Consider the following 16,952-nt stretch of genomic DNA (forward strand, 5'->3'; position numbering starts at 1 on the left):
TGATGATATCCGATGTTATTGATGATATCCGATGCATAGTGCTGTATTATATCTGTCTGTCTTTCAATGCTATATGAGATAGCCTACATAAAGGGATCCTGCAACTAGGATCTCCTTTTAGTTGACCTTGTACCAGTGAACTCAGACTGTACTGTCATGAAACTGTACTTTTTCCTATGCAACCTTCTAATACAATCTTCAATCAATCAAACCACTTAGGCTACAGTCTACTGACTGTACAGTAGGTGGTGGCAGATAACAGTGGAGAGAGTGAAACTATGATCTATCTTATCATTGGCCTAACTAGTCTATGAAATAACAGTGAAATTAAACTGTTCCTCATTTAGCTGGAAGCCTGGAACCCCCTCAGGGGCCTCTGCCTGGGGTGGGGGGGGGGTCCCCGGACCCCACCTGGAGAACCACTGTAAACAGAAGGCAAATACACGTCATTTTGGCGCCATCTGACTGAATAGGGGGATAGTCCTCGCCTCTTCTGACGTCAGAGACGCAGCGGTGCCGCCCCCTTGCTCCTCATTGGACGGCTTTGCTGTCAGTCATCCAATCGGTGAAGTTTTGAAGAGACTTGAGGCAGAGAAGTCGCGCATTAAGTTAAGAAGGACTGTGTTTTTCCGTCCTCCTCCCAAATGTATCATTACCTCCTTATTACCGCTGAGCCCAAGAATGTCAGCGCACATCTGACTGACGCAAGGTAAGACACTGCTCTCATCTATTGATCACTGCTCCCAAATGCAATGAACACGTTTTTTATTTTTAACATCCACACATTCTACCAGACTTATTTGAGGAAAGTAGATTCTCAACTCTGTCTTTGGCTATGAATTGAAATAGATGAATGCGTTCATGAATGACTGAGTTATTTGTGTTGTTGTTTGGTGCTGTATCGTAGGTAAACTATGGTGTGTTTTTAGAAACTATTTATTCATTAGCATGTCTTTGTTTTTTATTAGATGCATTTGATTTGTCAGGCTATTCGTGTCGCGGGTGGGTCGGCTCGGAGCCCCCGGTATAAGCCAGTCATAGTTTGTATCCGTTCAGCCTACAGTGTATCATTTGTCTAATGCAGTTTCCAGTTTGTAAACCTCTTTAGAAGTGTCAGTTAGGCCTATTCATAACAACCTACAGCTGGTTTCTTTGACTTAATTAAACTCCTTGCATGCCGTTTTTTTACTCAGAACATGTCAAACAGCTGTTTAACCTAATCTTTGATTGCTTAAGGAACGCATATTTATACATTTGTGTCACGTTTTGGCATAGTAGGCCTACATGCATGTAACAGCAGTAGCCTATATAAATGACCAAAAGCAGATTTTAAAAGTAACATGACATTGTTGGATGTGGGACAGCAGCACAGCAGAGTGGTTGTGGTGCGTGCGTGCGTGCGTGTGTGTGTGTATTGACTGTATTCACAAAGTAAACAAGTCCCCTGTAAAACAATAGAAGGATGGGAATGCCCCCTCCTCCCATTGTCTCTCTGACCGCTGACATCCCATCTGTATGGTCAAGCCTGTCTTTCATTATGCAGGCAAATTTATCTCAGCTCTATTTTATTTAGCTTAATTTAAACCATACTGTAATCTGCGGGCTCTGTGTCATTCAAGAGAGTGACTCGCACATTTGTAGAGTTATAGAATTCTCAATGTGTTGTGTGCCCCCCCCCTGCCCCCCGCCCAGTGGTCCTTAAGGTGGTTCCAGGAGGCCCCCAGCTATAATGGTTGATGGTTAGGAGCCATATTGGTTCCATTTTGGATTTTGCACTGTAGATTTGGTTCCCACTTCCCACAGATGAAAATCTTATTGAATAAATATCTATAGCCTAGATGACTTCTTTGGCATTCAACAATACATGCACCTTGAACAAAATTGTGTTCAGCTGGTTTACACTTATTGAGAACTGAAATGCATGGGCGTCCGTGGTCTAATTCATTTCATGCTGATGGTAACCGGAAGGCTAGCCCCAAAACACCCTTTTTTTCTCGGACGCTCCCCCCAGCAGTTCTTGTATTCTTTTACTGAGGTTAAGTTTAGGAATAAGGTTAGGTTTTGGCATAGTTTTACTGAGGTTAAGATTAGGAATAAGGTTTGTCTTAAGCAGGCACAGTTTTACAGAGGTTTTAGGAATATAAGGTTAGGTTTAGGAATAGTTTTACTGGGGTTATAAGATCAGGAATAAGGTTAGGGTTAGGCATAGTTTGACTGAGGATGCGTTCAGGAATTGGGAGAGCGTTAAATTAAAAGGTTTGAGAGTTTATTGTTGTTGATCATACTGTAATGCAGAGCCAGTGGACTGCACACTGACCCTGCGTTGCCCTGTCATGTCATGTGAGTCTAGTGTTAATTCTGTGATCCTTATCTCCATCATCAGACAGGTTTAGATGGATCTTCCATTACATTACGCACATACAGCCTCTGATCTATCACATGTCCTGATTTAGTTCTGCTGCGCTGGACTTTACATAACACCAGCACGCCAAGAGGCACATCCTCTCACATAACAATAGAAGGAAACTCCGAAACAAAACAAAACAAAACAAAAAGATTAAATTGGCAAGCACAGAAAGAGCTACAGTTTATCAGAAATGTAAATACTTGAACCCGGCACTATTCTGTGGAGAACATTCAGAGAAAATATATCAGATATACAAGTAGGGCTGTCACGATATGACATTTTACATGACGATTAATTTGTCACTCAAATAATTGCGATTAACGATTTAATTGTGTTTTTGTCGTTGACAATTATATTTCTGTTTGGCTTGTAGGCTTTGAAGTTGCACATGGCAGATATGACAGATAACCTAAATATACAAAGAAATGACAGGCATATTTGACAACTTTATACTTAAAAAAGAACATTGATAGTGGAAATAGCCGATCTACAAGCTCACAACCCGTCGCTATGCGACGCGTTGTGAGCTTGTAGATCTGCTATTTCCACTATTTTTTATTTTGAAAAATAAACGCGATTATGTCAAATAATCGTGATTATGTCAAATAATTGGATTAGACGATTATGTAATAATTGTGACAGCCCTATATACAAGCGCACAATGCGCCGCGAGCTCGTGTGTCGGCTATTCTCTGCAAAGACATTTGACGTAGAGGAGGGGGGAAAAGGAGTGGACCTAGTAAAGCGCCCTGGGGGACTCCGGTCAACAAACTACAGGCTATAGGGTTTAAGTGGTTCACTTTAAAGTGGGTTGAAGACAAGTGGTTAACAATGCAACTTATGGGGACGAGATGACACATGACATGTCTGGCCTCGAATGACCACACAGTCCAATCATCACTTTTCACAACTTGCTACCAGTGATGGAAGAAGTACTCACATGTTTTACTTTAAGTTTACATATCAATACCCTATTGTAGGAATAGTGTGTTACAAGTACAAGTTCATTGTTCAAAATGTACTTGAGTAAAAGTACAAAAGTAGGCTATTGCTCAGATTTCAGTTGGGACGACCAACCTATTTCAGTTTTCAATAGTATAAAATGTATAAAAGTCCTTTGAAAATAGCCGATCTACAAGCTCACAAATAATGCGTTACATTGTGGGCTTGTAGATCGGCTATTTTCTAATTGCAAAAATATAGAAGTCTGAAGTGGTTTCGTAAAGAGAATCAAAATCTACAAAGTGACTTGTAACTAAAGTTTTCAAATAACTGCAGTGGTGAAAAGCACAATATTTTCCTTTGAGATGCAGTGGTGTAGAAGCCTCAAAGTGGTACTAAAGTACAGTACTTGAGTAAATGTTCTGTCCACCACACTGCTTCGTAGCTCATGAAATCTCTGGCCTTTCTTTAGTTAGTACTCCCCGTGCCCATAATGTTGTGCAGCCATGTCACTGATTATAGCTCCGGTTCAAATAAAAGTTGGCCGCGGTCACCGGAACACAAAACTGACTGCTGATGTAAAAATATCACACTTATAAACTGTCACCGGCGTATTATGTAGACGTGTGAGAAGTCTCTGAGAGGTGGGAGAGGAGGAGGAGGAGGAGAGGAAGAGGCAGGGACAAACACACCAGCAACACCATAGCTGATGAAGACGGTTGCTGTGTGTGTGTGTGTGTGTGTGTGTGTGTGTGTGTGTGTGTGTGTGTGTGTGTGTGTGTGTGTGTGTGTGTGTGTGTGTGTGTGTGTGTGTGTGTGTGTGTGTGTGTGTGTGTGTGTGTGTGTGTGTGACTCGAAGTCGAATATTCGTTTTTTTTTATTGTTTTGTCTTAAAAAATATATATTTCTTCATGGTTTATAAAGCTTGGCTAGATAGGAAGTCATAAGAACCCTGACAAGCACTTGGAATTAGGTATTACATTTAAGACTCGGTTCCGCAGATAAATATTGTGAAAATAGCAGATCTACATGCGCACAACGCCTTGCAAAGCGAGGCGTTGTGAGCATGTAGATCGGCTATTTTCACAATGTTCGCCTCTTGCTTACTTAATATTTGACAGTTTGGCCAGTCCTGTCGAATATTCGACTATTCGAATACTTTGAGGTTGAATAATTCGAATACTAAAAATCACTATTCGTGAATGCCCTAGTGTGTGTGTGTGTGTGTGTGTGTGTGCGTGCGTGTGTTGTTGAGCAGTGTTGGAAAGTACTAAGTACATTTACTTAAGTATTGTACTTAAGTATCATTTTGAGGTATTTGTACTTTACTCCACTACTTCTCGGGTAACACATATTGTAATTCTGCTCCACTACATTTATTTGAAAACTTACTTTGTAGATTGATTACTATTACAAAACATACATTAACCACTTCAGCCCAATACTGTACAGTACATTTTGGCCATATGAAGATAGCCGATCTACAAGCTCACATGCATTGTGACCGTGTAGATCTGCTATTTTCTAAAGATGTATTTTAAAAAATGTGTGTCATGGGACATTCTGCATAATGAGTACTTTCTGCTTTTGTTACTTTAAGTACATTTTGATGCCAGACCTTTGTACTTTTACTCAAGTGCATTTTGAATTCCGGTCCATCACTTGTAACAGAGTTTTTCTATATTGCAGTATTGATACCTTTACTTAAGCCTCGAATTATTGATTGCTTTAAATCAGTGAAAAATAGCAGATATACAAGCTCACAGCGCGGCACCGAGTGCCGCGCTGCTAGCTTGTAGATCTGCTATTTTTTTTAAAGTCGTGAAAATATGTGCAAATCTTTGAATATATGTATTTTCAAAGCGAACGTTTGTAACTCAAATTCTGCTTCTGGGGTGGTCCCTGGAACTAAATATGTTGAATGGGGGTCCGTGGCCAAATACATATCATTTTGGGGGTCCTTCAAATGAAAAGGTTTGAGAACCACTGACAGTAGTCTCTCAAGAACAGACCAACTGAGCTCCATTTAAGTGAAAAGGACCTTTTCTTTGACGATGGCTGGCCAGATTGCTGACATAGAAACATAGGTTTTTCAAAAAATCTTAGAAGGATTCAAAAGACACGCTCACAGCGCAGCACTCAGTGCCGCGCTGTGAGCTTGTATATCTGCTAATTTTAAATAGTTAAAGCATAAGATAATGATACACAATACAGTGTACCCGTTCTGAATGGGTTAAGTTAAGTAAAAGATGTGAGTACCACCACAGGGACAAATACATCACAGCAACACCATAGCTGATGAAGACGGCGGTTGCTGTCACTGTGTGTGTTGTTGAGGCCCCCATGCTGCTTCTTTCACAGCTAGATGATATCTCTGAACATTGTTAAGTACTTTACTTTATTTGTTTATTTAGATGCAACACCGCATACTAACGAACGATACATATCAATGTAATGTAAATACACCGTATTTAGCAAAGATACTCATTTACATCCAAAGTCTCTCTCCCCCCCCCCCCCCCCCCCCCCACCACCACCAAAAAAAACAAAAACAAAAACAACATAAAAACAAGTAGACAATAGAGTACATTACTTTACTTTACACAGGGAAAACAAAGCATAATACATACATACAAAAACAGCGGTACAAAACAGTTACAAAAGGTGCAAAGTATATCTATTCAAGGCTAAGACTAAAACTAATTTTAATAGAAAATAGCAGCGTTTAGAAGGCAATATATATCTATATATAAGTGAATTTTGTAAAAAATGACAGTATTACTTTCAAGTAGCACAGGATATGTTGTCAAATAAAGTGCAGGATTGATTATGAATGGTCTCAAGTAACCATCATTTTAATATGTACTTTGAAGGAGTATATTCTGTTGTTTCTGACATGACATTGTAGAGAACCTTGTAGAGAAAGCACAGAGATAATTGTGCCAAAGCCAACTACTCTAAAAATCTAAATTACATGTAGGCTGCAGAGAATGAGCCACTCTCATCCCAGCATCCATATTTGGGCATGTGATTATTATACTTGCAAATGGAAATGTATTTAATTTTCCCCCACAAATTGTAAAAAAAATATGTTTTTCAAAGAAAATAGGAGATATTACGTACAAGCTCGCATCACGACGTGAGCTCATAGATTGGCTATTTTCGAACACTGTACACCGCTGTATAAAACAGGGCTTAAGCAAATGATATGAATAACAGACTCTGACAAAGATTGGATAGCCGAAACGTTTGTCCTTTTATTGCAAAGACATGGAGAAGAAATAAAAGATGTTAACGCAATCCCTCTTGCCATTCTGAGTGCGACCCATCACTCATTTAAATGTACTTGGTCTAAGAGGATATTGCACCAGAGGAGTCAAGAGTGTGGTGGTAACAAGAAGTTTATCTAAACAAATGAGGTGACCACTAAATATCCTCTCACATGCCACTGGAACGAAAGAGCCAAGCCTTCATTTGAGCAAACAGGCAGACCAGTCCTATCCCTGACAACCCCCCCATCCAGGGTTAATTTTGATTTAGTTTTAGCCATGGTCTTTTGAATTGCACATTTTGATTTAGTGCCAGTCATAGTCTCTTGAATAAAATGTACTTATTTTTTGGTCATTTTAGTCATCTGAAATGTTGATTTTGTCATCAAAAATGTATTTAGGCCGGCCTTGGTGGCGTTGTCATGCCTGATTTTACACTTGGTTGCATGCTGAAAATAGCCGATCTACAGGCTCACAAAGTTGTGAGCTTGTAGATCTGCTATTTTCAGAGTGCAAACACCTGAGTGCAACCAAACATAAAATGGTTTGTCTTTTAGTGCTACTGGATCTCTTCTCCACTTGTCCCTCCCTAATAGTTTTTATTTATTGACAAAATTGTCATATTGTCAATATATTTACTCTTAGTTTTAGTCATCATTAGTTTTTATTTAGTTTTCGTCAGTAAAAAAAAAGGTAGTCAACGAACATTTGTCCTCATAGTTTTAGTCGAAATCAACACTGCCCCCATCCCTCCCTCCCACGTCTAATTCCTGTCATGTTATCTAGGCTACTATCAGCCCTGGGAGGGTCATTGTAGCAAATCCAAACACTTAGCGCCTGTTACATCTCCAACCGTGAAGCGTTTCAACAACATTGATGAGCTCACATGGGACACTCACAGTGAAACGGTGGCGCTCATTTCTTGCAACAGTATACCCTGGGGTATGACTTACTGTCTGACCTCTCAAAAATAGAACCGCTGTAAATTTAGTGAAGGGTGTCACTGGGGCACTGTAGGAGTCTGATACTCAGGGTCGCAGTGAGATGAAGATGGACGTTGCTCTTCTTTTACCCAGGCGAATAGTTGTTGTTCTTCCTTCTTTCTTACATTTCCCGCATTAGCAGCAATCACATCTTCATCTCGAAGAAGTCAAGTACTCCTGAATAGCGGACATGGAAAAAAGTGCCAAACTTATTGGCATCAAAATATACTTCAAGTACCAAAAGTGGAATGTCCCATTTCACACATTTTCAAAAGAAATCTCTCATTGTGAGCTTGTCTGCTATTTTCAAATGGCCAAAATGTATATAGCGTTGAAGAGGTTATGTATGTTTTGCATTAATAATCAAAATCTGCAAAGTAACTAATAACTCAAGTTTTCAAGTAACCTTTAAAGTATAGTAGTATAGTGGAGTATACTATAGTATAGTAGAAGTAAACGTACTGAAAATTGGAAATACTCCAGTTAAGTAAAAGTACTTAGTTACTTTACACCACTGCTGAATAGTGCCTGAAAACATGCAGCCATGTATCTTCAGATTCTTCACAGCCACATTGGTTTTATTTCACCATCTCAGGTCTGAGAGCTCTGTGTGGCGGTGGTGTGAGGATGCAGTGAGTCAGTGAACACTGGAACCCGCGGTCTGATTCAGAGCCAATGGTTTGTTATTCCAAGGATAATCTTGGAGATAACAACAGCTGTAACAAGTCCAGGAACCATTCCTTGCTCCAGCATTAAGCTCACATTCACTGATTACAGTCACAACAGTAAAATCTAAAGGAGTGTGTTTTCAAACATTCCAAACACACACTTATGGCCTTACTGGTCTACGCAAATCACTCTGGTGCCTTTATCTTTTTAGAGTTAAAGCATTTTGTTTCTCAGGCAGTAATTAGCGCTAAGTGTCGGGGCCTACATGGAAGCTGATAGCTGAAGGCTTTCCCCATAATTAGCAGGCACCCACCCCTTTGAAAATGGAAATTACAACTTTCCGCATTGGTGCCAGATTTCTCTGATTGGAGTGGCTTCTCAAATTGCTCCTCAAAGAAGGGAAAAGCCCCTCAGAAGTGGAGTTTAGAGTTTGGAAGACATGCAGGTTTCTGATTCAGATTTTGTTTCTGTCTTTAAGCCGGAGTCATTCTCTGGCTGCCTCAGTGTCAATATACTGTTAATCCCTCAAGTCAAGACAGATTCAGACAGATCTCCGCAGCTGATTCAAAGGATAAAACAATCGTCTTTATTTCTGGTGGGTTCTCTCTTGCCAGATTGATGTACTGTACGCTTTCACACACTGGAACCATTTACATTTTCATCACGCATCAGATCGTCAGATCGACTACTACTACATCATTGCCGTGATGATGGGAGAGACCTTTCTGTTGTTCTGTAGTCCCTGGATGTGGCCAGGAGGGAGTCGAGGGGCGGTTCTCGGTTAAATCCTGGCTCCATCCTGGCTGTGTGTGAAGTTGTCCTTTGAGCAAGACAATCATGACCCCCTCTAACTGCTGATTAAAGAATGGAGGTCCGCACACAGCTCAATGCTCCACGGTGTTTATTTAAAACATAAAGTTAGACGACGTTTCGGCCATCAGCTGGCCTTCATCAGGTGGCTCCCCATGAGCAGGTTGGTGTCTTGCTCCAGCATTAGGCTGATGGTTTCCAACGCTGTCACCCATCACTGTGTGGATGTGTGTGTAAAGTGCTTTGAAGAGTTGGACAGACTAGAAAGGCGCTTATATAAATGCAGTTCATTGACTACAGAAGGGATCTTCAAAGTTTTTCACAGGCCAACCCTAAGGACCCCTAAGCTGAGAGAGAGATGAAACAGGGACCCATCACTACATATTGTATCAAATTGTGTTGCAGACTCAACCTTTTCATAGATGGCTTCATGGACATGTTTGACAGTATACAATGTGTAACGTTGTGTTGGATTCATGTTAAGGTGTATTTTCAGGCAGTTAAGGTTTAAAAACCTTCAACACTTGTACTTGGGCTGCTCTTGCTGAAAATGAGTGTTGCTGTAAGCTTGAAGATCTGCTACTTTCTCCTAATGTTCCCCTCATAATAGGGATGCTAGGGTTGAAGTGTTTCATGTAAAAAACAAATGCAGTTTATGTACAAAGTCACTACAGCTATCTGTGTGTCTTTATGGGTGTTAGCCTTACTGGAACACAGCTGTTGTCAATAACACCACTTCCCATTGTATAATAATACATCTTTGAAAGTTGTCACTGTAGCTCTATATCTATCTAACTATCCTCCCCTCGGTTGCTGCCTACGCTCTGGACTGCATGAGAAATACTGATTGAAAAATGCCGGGCTAAATATAACCGCACCAAGTCGACTGCGAACATGGCTTGGGAAAGAGGCACTTATCAAGCCCTACTGTGCCCTGAAATCCTGACTCGCAGTGTGGAAGCAAAATCTTCTCACAACAAAGAACCCAAAGGATCCACGCTCAGAAAGACTTCCTGTAATACTGGCCTTCATGATAGCATATGGCATCATGGAAACTCCATTTATTGTTATGGATCACAGAGCAGCAAATTAACTTGACAGTGGATGGAAAATAAACATGATTATTCCCCTTAGGATAATGTAGAAGATGATGTTGTTTCTCTTGTCCAGGAAATGATGTCAGTAGGTATAACCAGTCCAGAGTTATTAAGAGAGAGAGAGAGAGACATATGAAAGAAGTCTCTTTCTCTCTCTCTCTCTCTCTCTCTCGTGAATATAAAGACTATTCATATAATATGAAATCATTGAATTATCAATTATTGTTGTTGATTATGGTTGGCTCAGAGATAACAAGAACATGTTGGAAGCTTGCCATGGGGCGACCAACAGTTACAAACATTAGTCTATAGTTCCAAACATTGAATCCTAATAATGGCTATTATATAAGGCACGTGCAATACATGAATCACAGCATCGCGTTGCTAACAATCTCTCTAACAACCTATTGTAGTGCACCATCTCTACTCTAAAACTACAGTATGCAGTGGTGTTAAATTAACTCGCTGAAACACCAGATACTGACACAATATGTCCATTTATGGGCATTCCCAGATATGGGCTTAATATTGAAGACATCCGGGATCTCCACATATGGGCATAAAAGGTACAAGGACAGAATGAATTTGCAAGTGTGGTTGCTGTGACGCGAGTCACAGTTGCAAATGAATTATGTCTTAGCCATATATGGTTAATTTTGAATTCTACATTTCAGTATTGATACTTTTACTTAAGTAAATAATGTGAGTACTACTTACCACTGATTGTATGTATGCAGTGCTGTGCTGTGCTGTAAGAGAGAGTACCTAATACCAGGTATTCAGGAGTAACTAACAACTAATTATGTTTGTTGTGTACTTTCTGTCAGCTATCTCAGAACAAATCTTTGTCCCAGCTGTCTGCACTGTTAATCCTACAGTACAGTAGCATGCATTGATTTCCACACTCCAAATTCCCATTAAAGAGAATTAAATTATGAGATCTCATGGTCAAGCTGTTCGCTACTATTTGTGTGAATGTTTATGCTGCACACAATAAATAGTGACACCACCACCACACTGATTGGTGCCGGTATTATTATTATTAGTGACTTTTTGGCTTGTTTTTCAGTAAAGTTGCTTGTAAATAGTGGTGGTTGGGGGGGGGGGGGGCTTCTTTCTCAAGTGTATTTGCTTATTTAGGCTTGCTGTCTAGTGTTGTTTAAATCAGCGGTTCTCAAACATTCTCATGTCAAGGACCCCCAAACTATTACGTATTTGTCCATAGGGAGCCTCATCTGAAAATGTTTTGTGCCAGGGAGGGACCCCCATATAAGATTTGTGAATTTAAAATGTTTCAAACATATTCCAAATATTTCACATTTTGTTTAAGATTCTTTGAAAATAGCCACTCTTTTTGAAGGACCGGTCGTCCACTTGTTTCCCCCACAGAATGTGGCAACAGTGATTGGTACAGTACAGAGCTGATTACAGCGCATCACAGCTCACACATTCATTGAAGAACTCAGCGTCGCGTTACATGTGTATGGAGCATTAAGTCATTACAGGCTAATCACTTCAGCTAACATGAGGCTAATATTATCAACACATTATGTATAACTATATTAGAGTGTCCACAGTCCACACACACACAGTCACACAGTCACACACACACACACACACACACACACACACACACACACACACACACACACACACACACACACACACACACACACGCGCACGCCACATTGTGAATGACCTCATGGGTATTTTTAGCGTGACCATGTGAACCCTATAGTGTCCATATTCTGGTTCCGAACACAGGCCAACATAGCTGATCTACAAGCTCACACATGTGCCTTGAGCTCGTAGCTCGGCTGCTTTCGGCGAAGGGATTTGGCGTGCAGCAGGGGTCTTCAAGGTTTTTCAGGCCAAGGACCCCTTAGATGAGAGAGAAATGAAGCAGGGACCCCCACTACATATTATATCAAATTGAACTTTTTCATGTATTTCATAGATAATTTCATAGACTCGTTTAGCATTGCGTTGGATTCATGTTAATGTGTACTTTCAGTACATCAACAATCTGTACTGTGCATCGAAGCTATACACACTATAGATTTCGATGTACAATAGGATGCCAAGTCGAAAAGGGCCTGTCATCGGTCTATATAACAATGCTATCTAAATTACTTGTATGGTCATCGAGGGTGGGCAAGTGCTACGGTAAGTGCTATGGGCTATTAGGTGGACTCTGAAGAGGTGAGTCTTCAGACTACGGTGGAAGCTAGGGAGTGATCGAGTTTGCAGTTCCAGTTGGAACGGGGAGTTCATTCCACAGTTAACCAATTCAATTCAAAGGAGCATTATTGGCATGTTAACCAGTTAAACCCTGAATTCCTAGAAAACATGGTCTGTTCTTTTTTCCCCTCTACACCAAACCTCACTGAACTTGTAGATCTGCTATTTTTCTGCTTTTTTGGCGGACCCCCCCCCTGTTGTAACTCTGAGGACACCCTTGTTGAAGACCCCTGGTGTACAGGGAGAAAACGAGTATAAAGCCCTGGGAAATCCCGGTCAAGTAAGTATAAGGGTTTAAGTGGCTAATAGTTTGCATAGTTCTTGTGGCTCTTTGTAGGGCAACCCTTTTTAACCCATTTAGGCCTAGAATCATTGACTGCTTTAACCAGTGAAAAATAGCAGATATAGATCTGCTATTTTTTTTAAAGTCGTGAAAATGTGCGCAAATCTTTGAATAGATGTATTTTCAAAGCGAACGTTTGTAACTCAAAATTTTGCTTCTGGGTGGTCCCTGGAACTAAATATTTTGAGATGGGGGTCCGTGGCCAAATACATATCATTTTGGGGGTCCTTCACATGAAAAGGTTTGAGAACCACTGACGTAGTAGTCTCTCAAGAACAGACTAGCTGAGCTCCAGTTAAGTGAAAAGGACATTTACTTTGACGATGGCTGGCCAGATTGCTGACATAGAAACATAGGTTTTTCAAAAAGTCTTAGAAGGATTCAAAAGACACTTATAGAATCGGGTCAAAATTCAAATTTTCACGATTTTTCAAAAATAGCAGATCTACAAGCTCGCAGCGCGGCACTCGGTGCCGCGCTGTATAGCTATATCTGCTATTTTTCAATAGTTAAAGCATAAAATAATGATACACAAAATGTGTACCCGTTCTAAATGGGTTAAAGATATAGACCCACTAGCCCTGTCATTAACTGACATTCTCGATCCAAGAGATGCTCGCGAATTGGTATAATTTCCCCCGAGGAAACAACTGACAAATGATCACCTACTGTAACAGTTCAGTAGTTTCCGAGGAGCCAATAGCACTGGTTGACATCTGGAACGCATGCAGTTATGAGAATCAAACATCTGGACGCACCAATTGCTACTGTAGTGAAGGAAACAAATGGGTCACAGACTATGGTTGTTGTACTGTATGCTATTTGCTTTGTAGGCCAACCCAGTTCTGAGCTGGAGTTTCTGGATGCTGTGTAGTTTTTTTGATTGTTTTGATATACAGTATGTACGCTGCACACGATAACATGCAGAGGTAACGTGAAAAGGCACAGTAATGAATATCGTTGCTCTCGTGTGGAAATCTCGTTATGTCCAAAAACTTTACTTTTCAGAAATAAAAGGAAAAAGAAAAAAACAATGCATTCCATTATGGATCCAATGTAGTTATTGTTTAGTCACACGCCCTTAAACACTTTTCATTGGTTTAATATTTATGAAACCCAGACACACTTTACCACTTTAATTCTCTTTCTAAATCTTTCAGAAATAGCGACGCACGCTGTGAGCTTGTATATCAGCTGTTATCGCTACTTTCATAACACTGATATACAATATACGGGCATTCATTTATGGGGAAAATATTGAAATATGGAGATACAAAGTTTCATAGTAGAGCGTCACTCAAAAGTCTCAAAAGTAGCAGATATACAAGCTTACTTTTCTATTTTTGAATTTGAATCCTGAAATCCCTGCTTGATAACAACCGAAACGTCAGTCTAATAAATAGTGTCCTTTTTTCCCAGTTCCACACAGTGTGTGGGACCCTTTTCTTTGATTTGATACCATAGTTCCCTCTCTGACTCCTGAAATGTAACCGTTTTGGACATAGTGAGGCTTCACCGACAGAGACCAAATTGTACAATTATAGGATACAGAAAGACGTATCCCTAAATCACGCCAGTTTGTGTTGGTGAGTTCAAAACAAACTCAAAAGCCACTCGGCTTTGTCTGTTTTGGTTGGCATTAGGATTTGCTTGTGTTTCGGAGCAAGGGCATTTCAAGACAAACCCACTCTTGGGTCATACAGCCGACAGTGTGTAGAGTCGGTTGAGCGATGCTGGTACCAACAGGCCTGGATATTGTTTCAGAAGTGTGGCTCACCACCAGGGGCGTCACAAGGAGGGGGGAAAGTGGGACTGAGTTACTAAGGCCCAAGGTGGAGGGGCCTTAATTATTTTATACTTTAGCTATTGATAAAATAGCAGATCTACAAGCTCACAGCGTGGCACAGCGCGATTGCCACGCTGCGAGCTTGTAGATCTGCTATTTTTGAAAAGTCGTGAAAATGTGTGCAAATCTTTGAATATATTTATTTTTTAAGCAAACATTTGTAACTCAAATTTTGCTTCTGGGCGGGTCCCTGGAACTTAGTACTTTGAGATGGGGGTCTGTGGCCAAACATATCATTTTGGGGGTCCTTCACATGAAAAAGTTTGAGCACCACTGACATAGAAACATAGTTTTTTCAAAAGACCTTAGATTAAGGATCTGAAATATTCAAAGACTTGCACAAGTCTTCAAGATTTTTCAAAAAATAGCAGATCTACAAGCTCGCAGCGCGGCACTCGGTGCCGCGCTGTGAGCTTGTATATCTGCTATTTTTCAATAGTTAAAGCACAAAATAATTGAAGTGAATCCTTGTTGTACCCAGGGCCCAGAATTTGGTGCGACACCCCTGCTCACCACAAATGAAAAAAGGGGGACTGTTTGCTCCCAGAATGCAATGTGACTCTGACTCCATACAGGAGAACCAGAGCCAGAACAGCCTGGACAGCCTGGTTGCAGACAGAGGCCAGTGGAAACAACAGCTAATCGGTGAAAAATGGGGGAAACTACATTTTCTTTTAAGCCGGGGTTACTTTGTTTCAGGGTGGGGCTTTTTCATCTGTTCCTCTGGGATCTGTTACTGCATGGGGACATCATCCGTGCTATATGAAGAATCTTTCTGCTGCACAGATCGGTTTCAAAGAATGTTGATCTGTGACTGTGATCTGTGCCGGTGGTGGTTGCTTACCACTGACTGAGCGTAGGTTCATAATAGTCGTTCGTCACACAAAAGTATCAAAAGCAGCAGGTATGCAAGCTCGAAGCACGATGATTCTGATAAGAAACAGAAAGATGTATCCCTAAAATCATGCCAGTTTGTGTTGGTGACTTCAAAACTATCACAAAAGCCACTCGGTCTTGCTCTGTCCTGCCTATAGAGAATAAAGAATGGATGTCATAACGTGGCATTCCTATGATTCCTAAAGATCAACCTAGGGCCAAGTGTCTTGTTCACACTGACAGGCTGAAGAGGCTCAAATTCTGTGTTCTTATGAAAAGTCAAGGACCTCAGATCAGATTGTATAGAAATACGTCCCAAATTATTGAAATACTTCCCAGAGTCATACGTCATAGATCATATAATCCGAGGTCCACACATGTGAGACGTTACTATGTGGAACCAGAGTCAAAGTCCTGTCATTTCGTTGTGAGGACAGGTGAAACTCTGTGAAAATCTGTGTCTCATTGCTTCTTCAATGTAATCTTTTTCGGTCTCTGCAAAGACAAAAAGAAAGGAAAAAAAATAGGGAAGGGGGGGTTTGGGGGGGCACTGGACTGCTCACGCTCCTTTTTTACAAAAAGCACATTGTTTCCAAGCAAGCGTTTCCCACTACAAGAATGTCTTCGTGTCCAGTCTAGTCTGCATGCTTTTTGGATCTCTACAGTTCCTCACGTGACGCAGAGAGTTGTCAATGGACCCTAGCATCCAAGTTCAACAGCTCACACTCACGCTACGCTTAAGAGAGGTTCAATGACAGGGAAGTGGACCCGTATATCTGTCTGCCACTCCTACAGGCTGCATGAGGCTCCTACGTACGTCTGCCCCCAACAGCTTGTTCATGACACTTTTAGAAGCCAGTGTGGGAAGCTAGCAAGCACATAGCAGCCTTTGTCACGTTTTTGTATGCAAATAGAACTTCCTCCGGAGCTGAACTCATGTGCACAAGACTCTTGTAAAATGTTAAACGGCTCATTTTATATAGCGCCCTTTATACAAGGCGCTTTAGAATGTGCATTACATTCACCCATTCGAGTGCATCTCTCCACTCCGACATGACATGTCTCCTTTCCGACATGTCTCCATTCCGACACTAACCCTGTCTCTAACCCTAACCCTAAACCGAACCCCCATGGGAGTGTCGCCACTCCGACAATAAGAAGTCAATTTCGGAGTGGCGACATGTCGTAATGGAGAGAATGACAGCACCCATTCACACACAGGCATCACAGGAAACCATGCAAGGCACCAACACCAACTAGGGGTTCAGTGTCTTGCTCAAGGACACTTTGACACTAACTGAAGGGGTGCAGAGGAATCAAACCGGGAGCCTTCCAATTCCCAAGCGGCCACTCTACCTCCTAAGCCACTGCTGGCCGATCGAAGCCTGTCTGTTGACAGTGTTCTGAAGACAGACACGTCACATGTGTCTGATGACAGACACATCAAGCCTGCACGGACTCCCCCCTCT

General features: G+C 41.1%; 1 protein-coding gene across 1 annotated transcript in view; it reads left to right on the plus strand.

Annotated features, from left to right (window-relative positions):
- The first annotated feature begins 596 nt into the window (after positions 1-596).
- The window catches only part of kank3 (KN motif and ankyrin repeat domains 3), a 68,871-nt gene continuing 52,515 nt past the window's right edge, over positions 597-16,952 (plus strand). The window contains exon 1 of the mRNA XM_080733153.1: positions 597-709. The gene's annotated coding sequence lies outside the window, so the exon portion shown is untranslated. The remainder of the gene's footprint in view (positions 710-16,952) is intronic.

This window comes from Nannobrachium achirus (genome assembly GCF_963921795.1).
Source record: "Nannobrachium achirus genome assembly, chromosome: 1".
NCBI lineage: Eukaryota > Metazoa > Chordata > Actinopteri > Myctophiformes > Myctophidae > Nannobrachium > Nannobrachium achirus.